General features: G+C 45.7%; 1 protein-coding gene across 22 annotated transcripts in view; it reads left to right on the top strand.

Annotated features, from left to right (window-relative positions):
- NRXN3 (neurexin 3) overlaps nt 1-24,248 on the top strand; it is a 970,936-nt gene that overhangs the window by 190,786 nt on the left and 755,902 nt on the right. The window lies entirely within an intron of this gene.

The following is a 24,248-nucleotide window of genomic DNA, read 5'->3' as shown; positions in this document are numbered from 1 at the left end:
GTGTGCCACCTTCTGTCTGGAAGGTCACCTAGTGTCCCCAGGCTTGCGTGTCCATGGAATGGGCATACTGGCATCCCTCTGCTTACCAGGAACTGGTGAGTGGTGAATGAGGCAGGGGTTCAGTTCAGGAGGCTGCTCTTTAAGCTGGGTGCCTCAGTATGATAGGGGAGGCTGACGAACTAAGGAAGAACTGTTTTTTTTTCTGCCTTGTGAATTCAGTCTCCATCTCTTAACTTTCTTACAGCTTGGAAATCAGGACTGCTCGAACTGATGGATAGATCTACATCTAGTGATAGCGCAGAGAGGCCTATGAGAAGTCTGAATGAGCCTTGATTTGCTATGCAGCTTGGTTCTAGCAAAGTCTGCGGAGACTGCTCTGTAGCGAATGTATTGAGTGTTTGACAACACAGGCTCTTTTGACAGCCTTGTGCATGCTTGAATTGGGGAAGCAGCTTGAGGTGTTTCTTGTACCAGGCCAAATGGGATCATAACTAACCAAACAGATGGCAATAAAAGGATAAATCAGGTTTAGTAGGTCTCTTACTCAGACAGTGGAGAGCTACCTGTCATGAACGGGGACAGGTCAGATCCATGGGAACTGAATGCTGCCTCACTGATGAGGGGATAAGTTGATAGGAATATCAGAGGATTCAAAACTATTTCAGGGATTTCTTTTTAAGCTGTATGTTCTGCTGTGTCTGGCCGCCTTCCCTTGACGCAGGTGAAGGTGAGAGGGTCTGGAAGAGCTGTAGCCATGTGTTAGTGGTAGGCTTACGGGACCACAGACAAAAAAGGATGAGATTCGTTGTTTCAAATGCTGTTCTGTTTACTGAGGTGACAGAACAGTCTGAGATGCAAAATTGTACAGTGTAGCAGCAGCTGTGTATGACTTCATATTAAATCAGATTTCCTGGGATTTAATGTCAGCTTGGCGTGCTGGGTGTTATCTCAAACAGGGATTTTTCTCTGGAAATGATTCTCACTTACCTTACGTAAACTTGGTAGGGAATTGAGAGTCCACCTCAGTATGTACTTCATGATGTGAAACTATCAAAGCCTTAATTTACTTCTGAAAACATCGCTTTGTTCTCCCCCAGGGTTGTCTCGTGTGTCTCTTCTTAAAGCTGAAATACTCATTTCATACGAAAAACTACCCCAGAAAACTCACAAAGTCAACTTAATTCTCAACTTATTCTCTTGGGAAGACTTACTGCCCAAAAAGGAGATATTTGGTTATATGGTGGGTGAGGAAAGGATTAAGTAAATTCCTAGTTTGAAGGTTTTCTCAAAGGACACCTTGCCACAGCTCCTTCATGAGGCACACTTTGAAGTGTGGAATTGAAGGAGCAAATTGTTCTGGATGCTCCCAGTAACGCTCACTGAAACTATCTAAATGTTTACCTCATCAGGGTTGTTTTACATGAATGAGATACTTGTTCGATTTTTTTTTTCTTTTTTGAAAAGGAAAACTCTAAAGGAGAAAGTGCTTTAGCTGCAAGTTAAACTGTGGCAATCATTATGCTGAGGCCCTTTCTGAGGTGAGTGCGCAAAGGCCTCAAGAAGATTAATTTAAGTTCTTAAATTATCATTATACCACTGTTAGAGAAAGCGTGTGGTAATCCTTAAGACAAATGCTTGATACAGCAGAGATCTTGAGGCTGTTGTGGTGTAGGCAGCGATTTGGTGCTGTTTGGTTAGGTACCAAGTGGTGTGTGGGATGTGAATGAACAGCTCTGCCTCACACAGACACCTAAGACAGTCTAAATAAACCCATGTTCATTTTTTTGTAAACTTGATAGATGTTTGTAGTCCTTTGTTAGCCTTCTTTTTGGGGCAGGAATGAGAGATGTTTTATTCAAATGAGCTATAAACAACAACAACAAAGCAAGTTGGGTTTCCAGAGCAGCTCTGGGAAGATGGGTGGTCAGGAGGAGAGGGAGATTCAGAGCTTGCTGGTGGTGTGGTGGCCGGGTAAGGGAGAACCACACCTGAGTTGTGCCTTGGCTTGCACTTTGTGTCCATTTTGTTCATCTTACTTGACTGGTGACTCTTCATAAAGGGGTTTCTTCAGATTTGGGGTGAACCAAAACTAGGGTTTAAATAGCCTTTAATGGATCAATTGTCAAGGGCAGTGCTAATATTTCCTCCTTGCTGAAGCTCATGGATGTATCTTGTTGAGAACTAGCAGAGGCTAATGACCTGCTTTGGGGTTTTATTTAGATGGGGAGAAGGGCTGCTCTGATTTGGAAACTACCCTTACCTCACCCCATTGGTTTCAGTATTCCGGAAAGTGTCTTTTATCCCTTCTACGCTTGGGCCTTTCCACACACACACTTCTTCAGTTTCTCCTTTCTTGTTGCATGATGTTGCCCTGCTGAAACGACTGCCCAAATCCTCGCAGGTCTGCAGGGTTCTTCTGGAGGGATTGGTGTGCTGAATAACCTGCAGTGGCTTGTCCTGCCCTTATTAACAGTGCTTGCTCTGAGCTCATCACAACTTGCTGCCTCGTCTGCAGGGAAGTTGGTACTGCTGTTCTGTAGAAAGCCCCACCTTGGGTTTGTGCTGAGTTACCCTGGGTCCCAGCACCTGCATTTCGGTGGAACAGCTGGAGCAAGGAGCAATGTGCCTGGTGATGACGGGGGAGTGCAGCTTTTCTGTTTGTTTCCAAATGGTAGCTCCTGTGGTTTGCTTTGAGGACAGCCAGGCAGTGACGAGGTGGGGTGAGGAGTGTGGGTTGGAGAGGTAAATTGTCAGACAAGTGTTTGACAAAATTATGGATTTCAGACTCCCAAGGGGCTGAGATTGTTCCAGCCTGACTTCTCTATATCACAACATGTTGATTTTCACTGGCTTATCCCTGAGCCAAATTTCCCCTATGCATCTAACACATTTGTTCCTATTTTAATTTGAAAATCACGATTGTGTGTCTTGTGTTTACAGGTGGGTTGTCTGGTGGGAAAATCTTGGCTCATTCTCGATTAAAAAGAAGAGGAGCCTAATTTGTTGTGAATTAAGAGCCTTATTCATAAATAAGGCTCTTTGCCATAGCCACAGAAGGCTGTAGTGGTGGGGGTGGCTCTGCTGGACACCGGTGCGTGGCGGGGAGGGGACTGTCACCCCATGTCAGGGGATGTGCAGGGGGTGCTCAGAGCCCTCCTGCCTTCAGCGAGAGGGGGTGCTTGGTGGGCTCGAGTGCTGCAGATGCTTTGTAGTATTTCAGCTCTTTGTTCTGTCTGAATAGAGCAAATAAGGCAGGCAGGCTAATTTGAAAAGATGCTCGATTAGGCATGGAGTGTTTAATATTCTCCCTTGGTCCCTGGCTGCAGTCAGGCCTCCATACTGCCTTCCCACAGCTCCGAATGGAGCCGGCTGCTTTTCCCCTGCAGTCCTGGGCTGTATGTGATGTTCGACGACCAACGGGCTGAAACAAATAGTCACACAAGCAGCTTCTCTGGTGAGCCCTCCTGCACAATGCTCGCCTCCCTAGGCCAGCCTGTGAGCTACATGGGGACATTGTGCTGATGGGCAGCAGGTAGCCCAGGGGTCCCCAAGGACCATCAGCATCTGGCACCGAGCAAGCCAGAGGCAGTGGTTCGTCAATTAACGCGTCAATTAATTGCAGCAAGCCCTTGGTGCGTTGCCCCTTCCTGATAAGTGGCCTTGCTGAATAAACAAGGATTATTGCCCGCACTTGTCAGCAACCTCTGCAGTTTTTGCAGTGTGGGAATAGCTGGCCTGACTCGCTGCATGCTGGTGCTGGGGACCCAAAACGCCAGGCAGCGCCTCATCTGACCGCCAGATGGACGGCGCTGCCTCCAGCCCTGCTGGCGTACCACTTCATGGCTTCAACCTCCCCGTGCCTCTCCGAAAGCACAGGAGCCATTTCTGTACAGGAGGGCCACGCAGTGTTCAGTGCTGGCTTTGAGATCTTCAGGAGTGTCTAGGTGCAGCTCTCTTAGTTATCAATGCTTGTGGTAAGTGTTACTGAACATGTAAGAAACTGTTGGTTTTGCAAGACCTGCCTAACTCACTGTTTCACAGCAAGTATCCTTCTTCAGCTGCATTATCTATTGAAAAAAAAAAAACTATTGAAGTACATCATGTTTGATGGCTCTTGTAAAAGAGGGGAAAATTGAATAAAAGAGGGGACAATTGAATTTTGCAAGTTTTATTTTTCCTGATAATTAGTCAACAGAATTTTCATTGTGCTCTAGGTGAGACCTTTCACGTGTGTGAGTAGTTTCCACTAGTGAAGCAAACAGTTTGCAATAAGGGCAGTATATTTCTTACTGCATATGCCCTAGTGGCAGAGTTCAAAAAGAAATTTTCACCATCTATTTTTTTTTTTTTTTCTGATAAAGAGCCTTGATCAATTCTGGAAATTTCCCTGTTGTCTGTTCTATCCAGAGCCTTTCACAGTGCTGTTGCATGACTTGTAGCATTGCTGATATTGCTTACTGAAAAAATATTGCTCCAAATTTTCCTTGTACTTATTTTAAGTTAAACAGAAATATGCATGCTGCATGCCCAGGACAGTCCTTGTGGAGAGCACCCACCAAAAGCTGCTGGCTGCAGGTAGCTGGCAGCTGCCAGTGGCCATTTGGTGCATTGAAACGTGCACCCGCAACCCGTCTCGCACACCAAGTACAACTTCTGAGCCTTCATGATAGCGATGCATGTAAGTGTTGGCAGTCCCATTTATTTCTCTTTTATAAGTAAAGCCTATCTAATCACTCTGAGCAAATTTAATAATTATGTGTAATAAGTGAATTAGGGCTATAATTTAAGGGAAAAAGAGTTGATTCCTTGAAATGTTTGTCTTATCATTTAATTGGAAAGTAAGTTCTTTCCTCCTCCTACATAGGCTAAATGAGCTCCATGTGCTATCTCAGCCTCTTTGAAGATGTGTCCCGTAGACACACTGTTCCTTACTATTGGGAAAGGAAGTGGAAGGGACTAAAAGGAGGTATTAAGAATTTTCTTTGTTTCAGCATTGCTACACATCCTGTAAGTAGGCAGCAACAACTACAGTAGGATTTTCAGGGTGTAGGAGCATCTGGAGCTTTGCTTATTGATGACCTTTGAGAATTGTTCAGATTTCTGTGTGGGCACCTAGTCTAAAAACGTTTGCCCTGTGCCTGTTCTTCTGCAGCATTATGTTACACTACTGTCTCTATAAAATCCCCATACAATAATTATGGAGACTTAACTGACAGGTGTTCCGATCTTTTTGAATAGAATTGCAAGGAGTTGATATTTAATTGTCATATCTGTGTATAACATCCAGCTCACAGGAAAGGCTGGCATTTTAGTTACCCTTCCTACTCCCAAATATTATGAAAAAGTGTTGGAGGTTTATCTATCGCTTTCTGCTGATTTGCTGATTTCTTTGCTCTGCAGACTGGTGTAGGATGCAAGGGAATGGCTTAAAACTGCACTGAGGAGGTTCAGATTAGATTTGAGGAAAAATTTCTTCCCTGACAGTGTGGTCGGGCACTGGAGCAAGCTCCCTAGGGAAGGGGCCATGGCCGCAGGCCTGCTGGTGTTCCAGAAGAGTCTGGGCAATGCTCTTAGATACAGGGTTTAACTCTTATGTGGAGTCAGGTGATGAACTTAATGTTCCCCATGGGTCCTTTCCAACTCAGGATGTTCGGGGATTCTTGCTAGAAGAGCGCTTAATGCTAATTGTAGAGGAGAGACCTGCAAAGTCCTTGCTCAGCTTCCTGCTGAGCCCCGCTCTGGGTCTGGCCTGGCCACCCGGACCTGGCCTGAGCCTTGGGTAAAGCCGTGCCCAGCCCCGGAGAGGTGTAGCTGCTTGAGTGGATGTGGAAGTGGTCTTGCTGATCAGAAGTGCTTGACACTGAAAGGCAGTGAGGGAGACTTGGTTTCATTGCCCTGTTCCTCGCTGTTGTGCTCCCATGCCTTCCTGTCTTCACTCTGGTCAGCTCCCCGCACGTACTGCAAGTCCCGGCACCTCTCCTCCCGTTCAGCCTGGAGTCTTTGCTCCAATGTCATGCCGCGAGTTCTCCCTCTCCCTGCCACGCTTCTCTGCCTCCGCTGTTCACTTTCACGCGCTGCTCTTGTCCTCTAAAATCAGCGCTTCCATCTGGTTTATTATTCCGGGCAGGCAAGTCAGCAAAACCTGAAACAACACAACAAAGCGCGGCGCTGCCTTCCCAGAGGGAAGCGCTGACGTGCGTGTTCACACTGCTGCACAAGCGTGTGGGCCTCCAGAAGAGGCTCCGAAGAAACCTCTCATTTCTTAGCAGCTCTGCCTGCTGTTGTATGACACAGCGCAGGGACAGGCTTCAGCCTTCACTTGGGATTTCTCTCAAGTCCCTAACTTTTACTGGAGACCCTGTCCCCTGATGGCCAGGTTGCCTGTTACTGGAAGCCGTTAGCTCTTGTCTGTTGAGTTGCACTGTTGGTGGCTCACCCAGAACAGCTTAATTTGACTGTGTTCATTGGGTCTTTCTTGACTTAAGGAAGATTTATGGGTAGGAAATGAGACTGGAAGCATATTTGTCATCTGTGTGAGGCTGCTGGGAGCACTGTGAGGATGTCAGTGACTCGTGAGGAGGGCCTCTATCGATGAGCTGGCTGATGTGTGAATCTCTGTGGTGTCTGTGGCAATAAGGTTTCTTATTTCCCTCAGATAATAGGGGTTTTGCTATTTTGGAGCCCAGGCACTGGCATTATGAACCCACTGTTCCTGGAAACCTCCAGTGGTCCTCTAGGTACAGCTGAGTCATGAAGGCACAGCTGATTGCTTTTGTTTTTGTAGTAGTAATCAGGCAGGAAAAGCAAACAGGGAGAGGTTAGATGGCTTGTGTGTTGTCGTACGTGTCTTCAGCCAAGCCAGGAATAGAATGAGTGTTTCCTAACACCCAGCCCTGTGCTTTAAAGGCCATTACACAACTTACTTGCCGGACTGCAGCTGTGACAGTCCTGTGCCTTACTTCGTGAAACTCTCACCCATTAAGGAATCTCTGAAGGTGTTGAACTGATCACATTTCCCTAACTTCAGGGAGCTTTGGCTCACTAACAGGCTCTGCTAAGATTATAAAAAGCAGAAAAAGTTGCAGTGACCGTATGCAGCTGAAACAGGAGCTGGTAGAAGGGGAGAGGTAATGAGAGGCCAAGGGCAGGACGACCCTGTCTGGCCAAGTACTTGGTGAGCAATTGTGTGGTATAGAGGGAATGATGCACAGTGAGTGGCAAAAGCTTCGCTTGCTTTGCAAATCTTCCTCCTGTAGACAGGAGGATGTCGGGGAGGAGGCTGCTGAGGGAGGAGGAGGAGGAATATCCTGCTAGGCTCAGTAGTCACGACTGCGTGAGCTGGTGTTTGCTTTGCAGGTCCCTGTGGGTGGGAATATGTAGGAGAGTGCCTCAGCTAATGGTTTCCTCATTGTTTTACCTGCTGCTGCTGTCTCTGTCTCCTGGTAAAAGGCAGGTTCCTCTCGGCTTGACATTTAGGGCCAGGCCAAAATGGATGCCACTGACAGCACGACAATGGCTGTCTATTAAAGTGAGTGGATGGAGGTGAGAACTGGGCCAGCAGGAGCTCCGTCCTCCCAGTAAGGAGCCAAGCCTTCCTGAGCATTAACATGCTAACAGGCACAGGTCAGTGTGCAAAAGCAAACCCATAGGCATAGTCTAGGGCAGAAGAAGATATGATAAAGAAGTCCAGCCTAAAGGCGAGGACAGGAACATCCCTACAACATCAGCGAACTTGTCCTGAACCATCCAGAGTGGAAGGAGGGCCTGCGTGACGGTATGAGCTCTGAAGCTGCAGGAGATTAATGCCCAGCCTCCTGGGCTGGCTATGTTCTGCTTCACCTGCAGTGGCGGCTGCAGTACAGTGCCCCCGCTTATTTATTCTGACTGGCAGCACCATGTAATTGCATTTTGTGTTCAGTGAGTATCGGCGTTTCCGACGTGTTTTTCTGAAAGGTCATCTCATGCCAGAACAGTCTTAATGTCATGGTCGTCTCAGGTCTGTTTTTTTTTTTCTTTGATGCTTCTTAGCTCTCAGTGGGAGAGAATGGAAAGCCAATCTTGCCTCTTAGTCCTTAAAATAATGATTTGGTACAGCTTGAAGGTGCTACTGATCTGTGCTTACAGGTGGCTGTTGAGCTGCTGGCTCCAAGAGATGGACAGTCTGTGCCTTCTAATAGTGAGGTTGATACATTCAGAAATAGACCGGTTGATTCTTGGCCTGTATCCTTTTAACAAAGCTATCAGTTGTTTCTTGCGGTGTCTCACTGGGGCTTCCCCTGGTTCCTTCTGTCTGATACTTTGGGACTTGCACGCTTCTTAGGCACAGCGGGTGCCTGGTGGTTCCTTAGTTCCCTTCCTTCCTCAGATGCAGTTTCTGTTACTGATCTCCCATAGTGATCTGCTGAATGTACTTAACGTTAATTTGCTGGGGTGTGCTTTGCATAGTCCTAAAATGATTCTGCACAGCTGGGAGAATCTCCAATGTCCTGTGAAGTGAAGATGATGAAAGGGCTGCTACTAGTCAAGCGTGCTGAAAGAGAAGTCTCTGTAAGGGTATTGGGGAACAGAGAGGAGCACAGGTATGTGGGAACGGGAAATCAAGGTGTAACAGAAGCCTAAGTGCTTTGAGGAAATCAGCCCTCCTGGAGAGGAAGCTTCATCCCATTGAAGAAGTGAGTACCCCTATACATCAGGGTAACCTTCATCAGTGGTCACAGCAACTGAGAAGTTGAACTGCAAGTTGCTGAAAAATATGGTGGAGAGGTTTGTACCATACTGTACCCCATACCCTTCCTTACACACATAGCAAGGAGATGAAAACTGGGAGGTATTTCTCTCACCAGCCCCACTGCACAGTTGCTGAGACCACCGTAATTTGAAGTGGTCCTGGGAGCTGTGGAACCAGGGGCTGCAGAAATGAAGTTACAGTTGAAGCTGCTACCTAACATTTGTGACTGTACCTCCCTGTACAAGCACCTGCCTTGTGGGAACTTTCAAAGCCATTCCTAAATTAAAAGTATTTTCTGGCAAGAGGGCTTCTGTTTGGTTAAAGTAGAATAACAAAGGAAAGGGATAAATAGAAGATAATGAGGAGAATAGGGAGTCATTTTGTATTAAATTTGTGTTTGTAGGATTTCCCAGAGAGCTGTGACGGGAGTGCTGAAGCAGCATTTTCAGTGGTGTCCCAGTGTTGGACTAGAGACTTTTCAACTTCAAATTGGCTGAGTTCAGTGCTTGAAGAAATGAATAGCTTGTAACATTAACTATAGAGGGGGGAAACACAGGCTGTTGTGTCCAGGCATACATTCATACACTGTTTTCTCAACTCACGTAGTATTTCCTGGGCTCCTACGTACCCTGCTGTGCTAACGTCTTGTTCCTGCTGTACTACTGCTACCCTGGAGATACTTTAAGGCTTTTTGTCACTGAATTTGGACCCCATTCTCATCCTTTGTCTTCCAGTTCGGTAACTACACTTGATCCTCTGAGAAAGATCACTAGCAAACCTCCTAGTACTTGTGCTACTGCAGGTGAGCCAGCCAAGGCAAATGGCTCAACGTTAGCTGTGAAGTGTTCTGTCCTGACGTGACTGATGCCACTTCACTCACTTTGTTTCTGTCCTGTGTCTGTTCTCCTGTGTAATCGATGTCATTACTGCGTTTGGATCTTGAGCTGAATATACTCGGAAGGATGCTTTGCAGTCCTGGAGCAGGTTCTGTGCACTGTCAAGTTGTGCTGGCAGCAATCAGTGCTGAAGGAGGAGCCTCGCGCTGGCAAGGTCTCTGTCCCCTGACAGATCTCAAAGGCTGTAATATTGCACTAGGACAAGTGGAACATACCCTGTCCCATCACCCTTCCCAGTTTTTGAAATAGCACCCTGCTGGCAGCACATCCAAAGGCTGTGAACCAGAGAGCAGAGTCTGAATTTGTGGTTCAGGAATGTTTCGGTTTGGGGTGCGAAGGGGGTAGGAGAGGAGCCATGCTTCAGTCAGGGCTGGCCTTCAGGGACGGGGAGCTGGCCACCTGCTTTGGATGTGAGTTTCTGCTGGAAGCTTGTGACTTGTATTTCTGAAGAACAGGGTAATAATAATAAAGGTAAGTCTTGGCCGCTCCTTCACTGTTACAAATCGTTAAGTTGCTGTTTGACCACTTGTGCAAAGAATTGCGCCCCTTTGTTGTGCGATGCTGCCAGCAGCCATTTGTACTGCATGCAGTTGCTCCGCGTATCTCTGTGGGATACAGGGAAGCCCTGCTTGAGACAAACCTCTCTCGGTTTGTGAGACTATTGATTTTGAGGCCAGGGTTCATCAGGCGAGAGATGCAGTATTTCTATCATGCAATTTGAAGTGCTGTGACCCAAGTGTTAGTGAGCCTTCTGATTGCTGCTGCTCTGAGTGATGCTGTGTACCCAGCTTTCCACCTGGAAGCACAAGCCCAAAGTCCATAGTGTTCGCCAGTGCTGTGCATTCAGTTTAATGGCCTGAATTGGGCTGTAGGGTTTTAATGGAAGTGAAATAACAACATCATGTGTTTCAAAATGCAAGGGAATAGCACCCTGCATAGCAAGTCCACAAGCTGGAAATAGCAGAGGTTGGGAACAATCATCTTTGTTTACCCTGTTCTTATTCCTCCTTAGCCACCCGTTTATAGGTCACTGTGGGAACAGCAGTACTAGGCCAGCTGGGCCTGTGGTCTGACTGTTCTCTAAGCTGAGCATAGCAGCAGCAGCGATGGTCCCATCCCTCCAACTGCACGTGTAAGCAGCTCACTGAGCAGGTGTTCCTCTTTCTGAGTTGCTGGTAATATTCTCAGCTTGCGGTGCTGTTGTTGCACCCCTTCTCCAGAACAGGTCCCTCCTGGTTTCTGATCACTCACCACAGAATGAGCACTGGTGGTGGGGCAATTATCTTGGGGGGGGGGGGCAGGGGTCTTCTCTTCTTGGCTGTCTGGTAACTGTCTATTTGCTTTTGGTTGCCTTTTCTCCCTGTTCCTCTGAAGTTAGAGCAATGAGGTTGGATCTGAAATCTCTCTGAGCGTACGTTTACAAGACTTGTTGCTGTTGATGCTGTGCTTTATTTGTATTGCCCTAGTTCCTGTTAGCTCCAGTCATGAGCTCTATCCCCTGTGCTCTGCACGCAAAACAGTGACGAGCTTACCCCAAAGAGCTTGGGCTTCAGTGATGGTATAAAGAGACAAAGCAGACAGACGAACCTTCGTGGAGTTGTTCTGATCCTGCAACTGACTGTTGTTGATGGGGGTGGGATATATGCCACAAACCCACCTCCTAGTTGCCTTCCTGTAGTCACAGCTGTCTAATGTTCATAATTAGAGGCCGAGCAGAACCTTGCCACATGGCAGGATGTGCTGTGCGGTGCTGCCCTGCCTGCCTGGGAGCAATGAGGATGGCTTCAGGAAGGCAGGGCTGGCCAGGGTTATCCTGCAGGCCCTTGGGGCTGTGGGCCTTCTCCTGGAGTGCAGGGAACTTCCTATTTAGTCTGTCCTGCTTTGGGGGAGCAAAGAGAGAGCATCTACAGCTGTACAGAAAGTGTTGGTCGACAACTAGAAACCTAAAATTAAATCTTAAATCTAGAAATATCTCCCTGCTTTGGGCTAGGGTTTCCCATTTCAATCAATCTGCTGATCTCTCTGCTGAGATGGGCGGCCCCATGGCTTAGACTCCACTTCAGAGGATGGTTCCTGACAGCTTTTTCCAAACCAGCCTTTAAACCAGAGCTGTTCTTTCAAAGACACCAGGATGTTTCATGGAGCAGCACAAGGTGCTGGCTCTGATACTCACCCCGGTCTTTGTCCTGCTGTCCTGGAACAGAAAAACACGTAGCTGAAATAACTAATTGGTGCTCCTGTAACTTCCTAGTTATATCCCTGCTTGAAATGCAGTTGGTGTAACCCGTGCCTTTATGGGATCTGCTGGATTGACCTCCCTGCTCCCCCCCTAAACCAGCTCAGATGGCTCAAAGGCGCCAGCGCTACTTCTGAGTAAGGCAGCAAAACCCAGAGCAGCCAAACACTTCCTAATTCTACTTGTGTGCCAAGGGTTTCTTCCTCTGATCTGGTGTTCTGGCACCGTCCCTCGGCTCTCTTCCCATTGAGAAGGAGCTTCCAAACTCCTTCTCCTCAGGGGCCAGCAGGCAGACACGGATCAGGGTGTGTGCTGCCATCCAGGCTAGGCAGGAGGATTGCTGGATTCCAGCACCTCCCATGCTGGAGCTCGGTGAGTGGGGTCGCACAGCAGGGAAGGAGCTGAGGCTCGGTGCTGTGGCAGTGGGAAGAGGAGGACAAGCTGCTTGATGCATGGCTGCATGACTTGCAGGAGGGATTGGCTCCCTGAAGTGGTAGCGACCCTAAATGCTTCTGTGGGGGGTGCTGCTGCTGGCATTAGGGAAGGGGTTAACTCCTCGCCGTGCCTCTAGGAGCTGGGAAGGGGCGACGAGGAGAAAGCTGCAGTTTGGGGAAAGTGGCTTTCTGCTTTGAGGCAGCGACAGTGATATTTCATGTCTTGTTTGGTGTCTCCTGCTTTTAAATGTCAGTCTCTGTAGCCAGCCTTATCTCCTGTAGCACATTTCAATTAGGTATTCCAAATTGTGCTCTGTTCTTCCAGGACAAATATGCCAGAGGTGATATTTACTGTTGCAGCAGCATTTTAAATACTCTGTGCTTTCTTGTAAATTTTTTCCTAAACCAAGTGAATGGCAGTTGCTCCCTTAATAAGAATTGTATTATTAATAATAATAATAATAGGAGAGAGAGAGAGAATTCTGGGGCCAGCACTGACAGCTAAGTGTTTTTAATGAAGAGATTTTCTTCTCCTGTGCTTTGCCATTCAGCTTTGAAAGCTATTAAGGCTACCTCTTCATCGAAGCACTCCAATACCTTGTGTTTTTTGTGGCAGCATGAATATTGCTGTGTGTTTTCTCCACCTTGTACAAAGGCTGCTTGGGCAATAAAGTCGACAAGACAGATGGAACCAAACTCCAGTTGGATTCAGAAACACAGACCTCTCCTTTTAAACAAGGGGCAGGGAAAACAGGGCTGGGCAGAGATGGGGCTGCTGAATTTTCAGGTACCAAGGGGGCCAGGGCATAAAGATGGGTGCTGGCAGTTAGCTGGGCTGATGTGTCTGTAGTAAATCCTGTAACAGGGCCCGTGCTAACCATGTTACCCTTCTGAAGGGGACAGCCAAGATCTTTTGGGGTCTGGATGGGGAAAGCTGAAGTGCAGCCCTTGCAGGAGCAGGAGGAGCTGCCTTGTGCCAGGGCTCTGTGAGCGAGGTGCCGGTTCATTAGCTGCCTTTGGGCTCACCCTGTTCTGGAGGCAGGGTGCCCTGGGCGAGACATGAAGCAGCTTCTTGAAGAGCGAGGAGCTGGGTCTGGGATGAGCAGAGTGGGGCAGCTGTGCGAGGAAGGGCTGCCTGTGGCTAGTCAAGAGCCTGGCTCCTCCTGATCTGTGGACTCCGTAGGCATCATAGAACTGCACACACGTAGCTCTGGGCATCTCACCCACAGCACAGCACTGCTGTAAGCACCAGGAAGAAAGCTGTGACATCATTCTTGATTTTTTTTTTTCTAATTTCATTTAATGTATGTATCTTCCACCTATCTCTTACTACCAAGAACAACGTACACAAAAGCAAGATGATCTGCCATGTATTTTCATCCTCGTCTCTGCCGTTTTTCACTTATCTGGCTGTTTAAATACCACATTTGTTTCCCCAGCTTTTCCATTGTCAGTGCCGCTGACAGCTAGGTGGGAAGCAAGATTGTTGTTCCATTCAATTTGTTTAAGATTTCAGAAACGTTCCCATTTAGTAGTATTGTAAAAGGAAGAATTTATAAGATGTTTTGTGACAAGCAGGAGATGAGCAGACCTGCTTGCCCGTGCTGAAGAAAAGCAAGGAGACAGGCGGATGGTGCACACCTCCAAACAGTGACCCGTGGTGCAATGGCTCTCACACGGGGCACCGGAGTCCTGTCTGATTTAGGGAAAGGATGGATATAAATCCTCTCTGTACCAAATAAGCATCCCAGCTATGGGACTGGAAACGCTGTGGGATTTCATGTTGCATTTAGCAGGATCTGGAGGTTAATTAGTTCATGGCAGTCCTGTAAGAGCTAGCTCCTGTGCAGAGGAGGGATGTGGAGATGTATGGCCAGACTTCCAGGCAGCAACTGAACCATCGTTTTGGCAGCCGTCTACACAAAGGGCTATCTTAATTTTTCTCTCTGCGCTCAGAAGATATTTACTAACTCCTTTTGCCAGAGGAAAGGCTGCAAGAGTTTCATCCTAGAGCGCAGCTCCTGAACGCTAATAGCATTATCCTTGTAATGCTCACTGAAGTATTTCTTCTAATACTAGAGCTTGACCTAAAAGATGCATCCTGAGTACACGTGCTGTGCTAAATTCAAGTTGTTGTTCCAGAGCATGAAACCCTTTGAGCTCCTTCACAGAAAGCAGCACAACGTGTGAAGCAGCGTTTGCATAGCTTGGCTCTAGGAAATGGCAAACTGAGAAATGACCGAAAGCAGGTCCTCGCAGCATGAGGGATTGGGCAGCCTTAGTCCTGGGGAGCTGGTAATTCCTTTGCCTCCCTGAGCTGCTGTCTGGGCTCACGGAGGTAAGCAGCGAGCTCGTGATTTGCAGCACGCTAAAGCCGAGCTCCGGGGGCTGGATGAAAACTTGGATGATAATAGCAGCTCAGGGAGCTGCCAAAACACCTCCCACACACTGAGACTTGCTATTTCTGTCCAAATCGGGCAAGGAGAGAGGGAGGAAACAGGGCAGGCCTGTGTGATCTGTGCTGGTGTTCTCCAGAAACACAGCATATGCACGCTGGTGCCAGCTGCGGTTTCTTTTCACCACCCTGGTCAAATGCTGGGGATGGCATCTGTAATACCTTGTTTGGTTTTTATGCAGGCCTCAGTGACAATTTTCTCAATGAGATATTCATGTTTGTACAAAGACTGTTTTATCACTTCCTTAGAAATGTTAAATAGTTTTTTTAAAGTTAGATGGGAATCCAGCATTGTGACTGCTGTGGTTATCTCACCTGCATAAGAATCCTGCATGCAGTGCATGATATTTAAATGAATTATATTTGAAATAATATTTTGCTTTTATTGTGTTTTACCACAAACTTCTTCAGGGTTTAGTGGCTAGGTGGATGGCTAATTTGGCTTCCCTAAGCCCTATGTTCTGCCATCTTTAGGTTAAATTGCTTTCATCTCTTAGTCAATTTTACTGAACCCTCGAAGAAATAATTGGCTTTTTTTGTACTTGGAAGAGGGAGAAAGATTAGAAAAAGATAGCATGGACATGGGGTAGAGCAGCAGAACTGAACTCTGCCACTGCTGGTCTGAGGCAAGTTGTTATGCTTTAGGGTTCCTCCTTTGTTAAAAGAAGTTAATGGTGCTGCTTTCTTCTGTAAAATACCATGAGGCCTTTGGTTGCAGAACAACACGGATAATGGGGTATTGTCATTTGTTTCCATTGACAGGTACATATATATTTTTAAAAATATAAGCTGTAAATAAGCATGAAATGTCTGGGCAGGGTGTCTTAGCTATTGCTCTCACTGTTAACTCAGGTCTGCCTCCCAGTCTAGCAGCCCCTGCATTTTCCAGCTACTTGTAGGCTGGGTTTCCAAACAGGCGGTGGTGATAAAACAGAACCGCTCATTATTAGCTCCTGCCTGCTTTTTTTCAGTCTTTGTTCAAATGTCAGTCCTGGTTTGTAAAACATGAACTGAATTCTTTTTGGGGGAAGGAATTACACTTCATATCTGCTATTTCTCCTGGCATGGAGCTGTACCAGTGAAGCTCCCGTGAAGGTGCTTTGCTTTATTCTGTAGCTATTCACATCTACACATTGCTTTTCTGGTTTCCTGCTGGAAACTTCTTGTACGGGTAAGAGGCACTGCCTGTGTTACTTGTGCTCTTAAAGATGCTGGTTGCACCCAGTCTATCAAACCGAGTAGATCCTGGTGCACTTTGTGCTTCTGCAGGCTGCCAAAGGAGTGCCAGAGCACTGCCTGGTGGGACTGGTTGAACTTTGTGCCTTTATCCTGTGCTGATTCCAGTCTCAGAGCAAATGCTTTACCACTAGTAAGCAAAGCAAAACTTGGCCATTTACTGGGAATTGAAATAAAGCTTTCTCTCTGGCAGGGCTTTGGTAAAGTAAGATATGCTTCAGGCTTTGCCACTCACCTCTAGGATTACTGCAGGGAAGCTCTTCTCCCTTTCTGGGCTTCAAAAATAACATTTTCTGTCTTCAGTGAAATTGTTGATCACAAATTGCGATTATGTGCAAAAATATTTCAAGATTAGATAAGGGGCACAATATGCTTGTGCTTAAATATTTTCAGTAGCAGTCCTACTTTCGCAAGAAGCTGCAGAGGAATGCAGTGTTCAGTGCCCTGCACTGAATAAAGCTTTCCTAACTCTTGAAATTACCTTGGTTTCAAGAGGACTTGGGGCCTTTTTCTCCCTTCCTGCCCTTCAGTGTTGTACAACTGACCCACAGGAACTTATATAGCTTTGCTGTAATAGTAGGCAATGTTTCAGCAAAGAGGATGTAGGACAAAATGTACAACTCAACTACAAAGAAAAGCACAAGAGCTGCACTCCAGGTTTAAAAACAAGCATTGCCGAAAAGTCAGCTTGGTTTTGAACAAAGCTCTGAAGGTTGGGTTATTGACCAGATAGAGATTTCTTTGGATTATTATTTAGAAGATTGCATAAACTAACTCTTTGTGTGGGATTTTATTTGATTATTTTGCTGGTTCTCCCCAGGCTTGTCCATCATGGTACAGGAATTGGGGCACCCAATCCTTGCCTATGCAGCTTGAAAGGACTGAAGCTAGACACATCCTCAGAGATGCTCACACCCCTTCATTTCTAGTGCATACCTCTGCAGAAACTGAAATACCATGACTGCAAATAAACAGGAAATTAGTTTTGAGTTTAGTATAAAAACACTATCAGAAGGAACTGAGGGCACTAACCACCTCACTCAACCCTACTTGAGATTGGGAAAAAAATCAAATTTTTGGGATTGATTTTGTATGATGGTCAAATTATCAGTAGTTGACCTGCTTTCATCGAGGTACAGACCTTGCTTGGCTACCTTCAGTGATGCACGCAGCTTTGCTCTTAAAAGAGACAGAAAGCCTGGCCTGGGTGGTATGGAAAATCCGTGTCCTTTCCTGTAGTTAGGAAGGAAGAGGGTCAGTGTCTGGTGTGAGGCGTTGCAGGGCCTCTTGCGAGAGAGATGGGAGGACTGGCTGTGCTGCAGGGGTGGGAAGGAGCATGCATGCGAGTGGCGAGGCAGTACAAGCAGCAAGGAGGTATGGGTGTGCGCCAAGCAGAGTCATTGGGGTTGTCTGTGTTCCTTAGGCTCAGTTCATTCCTCATGCCATGAGCCCGCAGAACCTCCTGAAAGGAACTCCTCTTTCTTAACTTCACCGAATTAACTGTTTTCCTCCTGTGAAGCACAAACCCACAAACAAACTGAAGAGCAGCACAGCGATGGTTCTGCACCAGAATGATCCATCAGCCCCTGTCAGCAGCTCACACCTAGCAGCTGATTCTCTCTCACTTAAATACGGGAGAAAGCAGTTGTATCCCCATAAATAGAAAGATTTTCAGGCAAGCAAGATTTTAGAGAGAAACTTAGAATGTAAAAATGTGGAAACGTTCACTGTTGACGTAATTTTTTTGTAAAAAGGTACAAAAACTATTTTTCATGGACATTTTGAATTAATTCCTTAAAAATAAATATATATTTTGTTTAGTAATACAGCTGTTGCAGTGTGGACATGCCACGACAGTGTCTCAAGAGGTGCATCTTTTCAGTCGCTTCCTGCCTTAGTTCTCCCTGCCTGGCAGCCGGGCTGCCATTCCCCTGGGGCCCCGTGCACGCCCTGCCTGGCCTGGAGGAGAGGCTGTGCTGTATCATCAGATACACGTTCTGGGGATCTTTCATTAAGATTGAGTTTCTAAGGATCAGATTTCCAGCAATTTTCTCTAGCAGCAATTGGTAATATAAATATGTCAGTATTATAACTTTTACTGAGAAGTCTTTTTTTGGCTTAATTTTATTTTTGACAGGATCTATGTGCACCATTAAGTATTACCCTAAATCTACATTACTATTTCTGCTCCTGTATTTGCTCCAGCTCCATCTAGCAGCTCTGAAGATAATTCACAACTGAATGAATGTGAAAATTGCTTTTCAGGAATGTTTAGGAGTATTAATCTTGACGAACGTAGTTCTTCGGGACTTGGTGAGTGTGGTCTGTAGCAGTACCTTGTGCTGCTTTGTGGAGGTAGGTGCACAGAGGACTACAGATGGCTATGCTGGGCCAACCTTGCAGAGATCTGATCCCTGCTGAGATACAGAACCAAATGGTTGCTGCGGGTTATGAAGGGGATAGAAAAAATGGAAAAACATTTTACACTCATCTTTGACTAAATAAGGCACTGACAAATCAGTCCCTTTGCTTAGAGTGGCTTTTTCAGTGTGCTGATCTCTGCTGGTTGTTAGATCAGGTTCATACAAACATCAGACAGAAAACTGTAATTGGGATTTCAGGACTTCTGCTGGGAATAATTGTATTATGAGGGAGAGAATGGTCTGAGCATTTCTGCACATGTATAAATGTTTTTAATGGGAGGTGGAGTGATCAGTGGCAGAACTAGAGCTGGTCTGTCACCCTCTCTGCTTGCCAGGTCCTGCAGTGGTGAGAGCAGCCCTCCCCCTGATGAAGGCAGGTTGGTCATGTGAAATTGTAGACATCCTAATCTGTAAATCCTACCATCCTTTTTAAGTGTGAAATAAGCAGTCAGGAAGTGAGTAGGTAATACCTGCTTGAATTTGCCTTCTGAGCAAGTAATGATGTTGTAGGAAAACCTATGGAGATACCAGCAGGACACTTGCAGGAAGGGGGAGAGAAATCTGTAGTGAAAATGGCAGAAACGGTTAGCGGCAGTTCTGCTGCCCCCACCCAGACTGCCAGACCCTCCCAGTGCTGTAAAAAAAAGCTAAATATATCAATTTCTGCATTGCTTGTTATCTTTTTGTGAACTCACTTTGCATAGTAATTAGTAGGAGAGCCAATCCTTTAAGGCTGTAAGTAATGGGGAGCCAAAACTGCTGTGCTGCTGCTGACCTGACATTCTCATTTGTCACATGGAGGAACGTGCAATAAATGTCAGTAGTAAAGGTAACGTTCATGAAGTAAAAATGTCAGTTTTCAATTTGGCATGAAGACCATGGGATGTGGTGCTTCTGACAGGTGGCTATCAAACCAGCATGCTGGTAACGATGCCACCGTTTCCTTATAAAAGGGAGCTGAAGATGGCAGATCTCACTCCAGCTACCACACCTCAATTAACCGCTGTCTTCTCTCACTTAGTACCTCTGCAAGTATTTCAGAGGGTTTCTGTGTATTTAGAAATGGTTGAGCATCATGTAATGGGGTCATGCTGTGACTGCAGCAGTTGCTGGTATCCAAATGCCTGTTGTACTTTGTGTATGGCTGTGCTTGGTGGGTTTGGTGGCAGTGAGTTCCCTGCATTGTTAGGAGTGATGTAAAAATACCCTGGTTTTCTTGCTCCTGCGATGTGAGATGTGAATAATGGCTGCTACAAAATGCTTCTTTGTTTTGCATGCCTTTACCTTAGCCTTTATTTTCAACAGAAAATGAAGATTTTCTGTATGGAAATTCTCTCCTGTCTCATATATATTTTCTCCTTCTCCTAAATATCCTGATGCCTTTTAAAATTGAATGACCAGGTGCTGAATGTGAGTGTGAAGAAAAATCTTGTCAGTTCGTGGTACTGTGGTTGGGTTGTGTGGGCATCTGTCCCACTGGCTTTGTATATGGCCCTTGTCCTGTAGGAAGTGTGTTAAGCACTTCCTCGGGCTGAAAGTGTTTGTTGTTCTGTACTGACTCGGAGTGAATTGATCCAACATTCATTTATGCACCCAGCAACATGAAAGATGCAGTGTCACAGAGTTAGATGCTTTCTTGTTAGAGGACCCCGGTATCCAGAAGATCTCACTTATGAGCAAAAAATAAAAGGTTGCTGGGTCCCAGCTGGCACAGACTGGGAAATCTCTGAGATTTCTCCTCCTAGCCCTTGCCTTAGAGGGAACAGCACTGGAGTGGAGGTCAGGACCATGGGGGATGGCCAGGACTGTGTGTGAGGAGCCTTCATGTGGCCTAGCGAAGTGTGATAGGGATCAGAAATACCACAAATAGGTAGCACAGGGAGAAAGTGCTCACCGTGCTGTTCATGTTATTGTTATCTGAAATGCTTGTTTCCTCAGTGACCATTGCTTCGTGGCTCCCAAGCTGAGGAGCCGCTCAGCCCAGTCAGGGAGGCCAAAGCCCTGATCTGCTGGGGGGACGTAGTCAGTCCATGGGAGAGAAGGGAAGGACGCAGGAAGATGAAGGCCTGTACACACACACAGCTGCTATTTCAGATTGCAGTTACGCAGACTTGGTGTGTTATGTGCTCCTGGGCTGTGCATTTCTCCCCAGGAAATGTCTGGGGTGATCCGCCCTGATCCTGAGGATGAGCCTAGAAGAGTGTGCTGAAACCCAGGCTGCGTGCGTTTCCTCAGGCTTCTCCTGCCTGCACAGCCCAGTACTCGTGGTTGTGCCAGTGCAGGGGCTTCACGTAGGATTGATTGATACACAAACTATAGCAATATGCGCACACCCCCCAAACACAATGCCTCGATGTATAATTGAACGTAGCTTCAAAATTTGATAACCCTTTAAAATAAACAGTATGCTCTATCTGCTAAATCACATTACAGTATCCCAACAGATGTGGTATGAGACTGGCATACATAATTTATTTCAGGCTTGATAAGTATTGTATGTAATCACAATAACTATTTATAACTTGCCTCTACCTTCAGATGTATATGCAATGAAGTTTCACTGCAGCGAAGCACATTTAATATAGGAAATACGATATTATTTGATTAATCTTTGCTGTGAAGGACCAAGCTGCATTTGAGGATTGTCTTGCAGTTAAGGCAAATTCTGGGGCATGGAAAATTTTGCTTTTTTTTCTGGCTAAAAGTGTCTACTTACGAACTTGGGCAAATCACTCTCTGTATCTTTCTCTTGCTTCATTTGCAAATATTTTTATTGATGTTCAATAATCCATGGGTAGTGTAAATTGTATGAAACTAAATTAATGAATATTTTAAAGCGCATATACTATTCCACTTGGAAGGTGCTGTAGAAAAGCATAGAGAAAAGTGGGTTCACTATTGGCCAACTCCTCATAATCTGTTGTGCAAGGTTAAGTAGTTTACTCTTTTTCTGCTGCTCTGCTCCTGAAAAAGCTTTAGCCGCCTTTTTTTTTTTTTTTATGAGTTTTCATGCTCGAAATGTTCTTTTAGCTCTAGGGGAATATTTGAAAGTATGGATCTTGCAATTGAAATGCCGGCAGAAATCAGCTTGCATAGATGGTGAAAAGAATGGGAAAATACAAATGATTAATACCTGCATTTCTCTTGTGTGGTTTAATGATCTTTATTTAGGGGGGAGATGCAGAGTGCAATTTAGGTGGTAAAAGAACCAGCATCTGAAGATGCAATGGGCGAAGATGATACCAGCGGGAGGCTTTTGTATTAGTGGTGAATTCAGCCATCAGGCAATTTCTTCCTTTTGTTAGAGAAATATAATTCTGGTGGGTTTTGCATGAATGTTTCAATCTGAAATGCAATTGTAATTGTGTTACAAAGGCGCACACATTACGTGTGGGCTTCTGGCAAACTAAACATACTTTGGTAGGGCAGATTTCTGAGTTCCTAGGAACTTCATAAAGGAACTTGGAAATCTGTCATACCAGTAGGACTTAATAGTAGTAACTTCACAGGCGTCATAAAGAGCTTTGGCAAGAACTTCCAGCAGTTATAATTAAGAGAATCTCAGTGGTCATAACAGAATTAGCAATGGACAGCGTGAGAGATCAGAGAGGGAGATAATAGGGCTGGTGTTTGCTGCATGGGGCCACAGAGAAGGAGGAATGCTGTGCTGTAACCTTTGGAGAGACACGAGTCAACAAGGGGCTGTTTACCCAAGAAAAAGATGGTTTGGATAAACTCTGCCTGTCACCCATAAAACTCTCATTCCCTTGTTCTTTTTGAAGTTATCACCCAGATTTTCAAAATAAATACCTCAGTTAAAACTCAGCAGCTTCTGCGTGCTGAAATCCAGGAAACAGGAGCTGTCAGTCACCCAGCTAATGGCAGGCAGAAAGCGCAGATAAATGTTTGTTGCGGTGTTTAGCTTGTTATAAGCTACTTAATTCAACTCTGCAAGTGTCTGGAGAGAATAACAAAATGTATGTAAGGAGAGAAGGTATCTCCTACCCTTTAAAAAAAAAAATTATACGTAGCCTGCCACACTTTGCCTTATGCAAAACAAAAACCAGGCACACAGCTGCCTCTTTCCTCCTTTCCCCGTTTACCTAAATAAACATATATTACCAATAATTTGTGTTATAAAGCTGCAAAGCTTTAGCTGATGCTTGTATTTCGTTGCTGCAAATAGTCATGTGTACCACAACTGGGCTGATTATTAGGGAGATGCTTCCTTTACATAAGCAGTGTCACAAAATTGCCCTTTTCAAACCTCTGGATGTTGTTTTTGCCCTCACAGTTGCACTTCTTCTTCAAATTATCACAGTGTGTAGGATAAGACAATAATGAGATTGTTAGCTGTTGCAGTCTTGTTGTATACACTTCTCAGAATATTTGCAAAATACCAGGAAAGTCAACTTAACAGGGGAATACAAGATCCTTGAAACAAGAGTCCAGAAAAATCAGATTCACAGATTGAGATTTATTTTACTTCTGTGATACTCATTAGGTTAATATCTGAATGCCCTTTGCAGTCCAAATATTCCTTTATTAGCTTTGTCAGTTTTTGTAAATATTGTCTTTTTTTTCTCCCTACTTCTATTACCAAAGAACTTATTGCCATTACTGCTGTCTTGGACGTTACTTCTTAGCTACTCAAAGGCTGCCACAAGCTCTCTATATAACTGAGATACAGATGCTATGATGGTCACTGAACTATGGTCTGATACCAGCATTTTTGGCTTTTGGGCAGCGGTTCAGTATTCTTATGCCAGTGACTTGGCTTACTTTGCCTAATTCCCCTTGCTTTGTTTGACCTTGGGCTGAACGTTTCCAAGGCGTCTGTCAGTGGAAATCTCTGAAGTGAAATAAGAGGAGAGCAGAAGATAGCTCAGGAGGAGAGATGCTCAATATATATATGTGTGTGTGTATATATATATATATATATATATATATATATTTGATTGTTTTCCATGGCATTTTTCCAGCTCTGTGTTTTTGGATGACTGTCATTCTCAGTGCCTGCACTGCTGATCTCGGATAGCAGGGTGCTTCCCATGCTCTGACACAGCGCGGCAGTTGGCACAGCTTCATCTCAAGACACATGTCCTTTCCAGGAATACTCTGGCAGTCAACATGTGTGTTTGCTAAACACTTGGCACACAGGGAATTTTGTAATGTACCAGACTTGCTAGAGGAGGCAGAAGAGCAGCCATATGTCACAGCACAGACAGCGATATGCCTGGGCTATGAGATGGTGTGATGGAGCAGGCTCTCAGGTCTATCCAGCCACAGTCCCAAGCAGCACGATCTGCCTGGAGTGATGCACCAGTGAAGCCCAGGGAACTGGGCAGCAGGAGCTGTCACAAACCATGGGTAGCTGAAGGAAATTGGGCAGGTAGTAGTGCTCGGAAGGGAGTAGCAGTAAGTTCTGCCTCCCTCCAGGCTTTGTAGGTGAGAGAAGTGGTAGGGATTGGGAGGGTCCTACTGCATGTGCTTGGCCTTGGACAAGCTGCAGGCCTACAGGTAGAGGTTGAATGACCTGGTGAACTATTCTGGTTAAATAACAAAGCTTAAATTTGGAAAACTGAAGTGGCACTGATGGTTATGTGGCCTAAGGAATAGGAAAAATCTGAATGCCTGTGAAGTGGCTGCATAAATGCCTGCCTATGACAGGCTGTGCATCTTGAGGATGGTCCATGAGGTGAAGAAGGCAATAACAACGCATCTCTATTGTCACTGGCTTCTGTGTTTGGTACAGCATGAACTAAACTGATGTAGCTGTATACACAGTACATATGTACACTTGCAAAAATTACATGTATTTATATACAAGTGTGGATATC

This window comes from Anas acuta, chromosome 5, assembly GCF_963932015.1.
Source record: "Anas acuta chromosome 5, bAnaAcu1.1, whole genome shotgun sequence".
NCBI classification, from domain to species: Eukaryota; Metazoa; Chordata; class Aves; order Anseriformes; family Anatidae; genus Anas; species Anas acuta.
The sequence above is the reverse complement of the archived record's forward strand: the minus strand, read 5'-3'. Positions and strand labels throughout refer to the sequence as shown.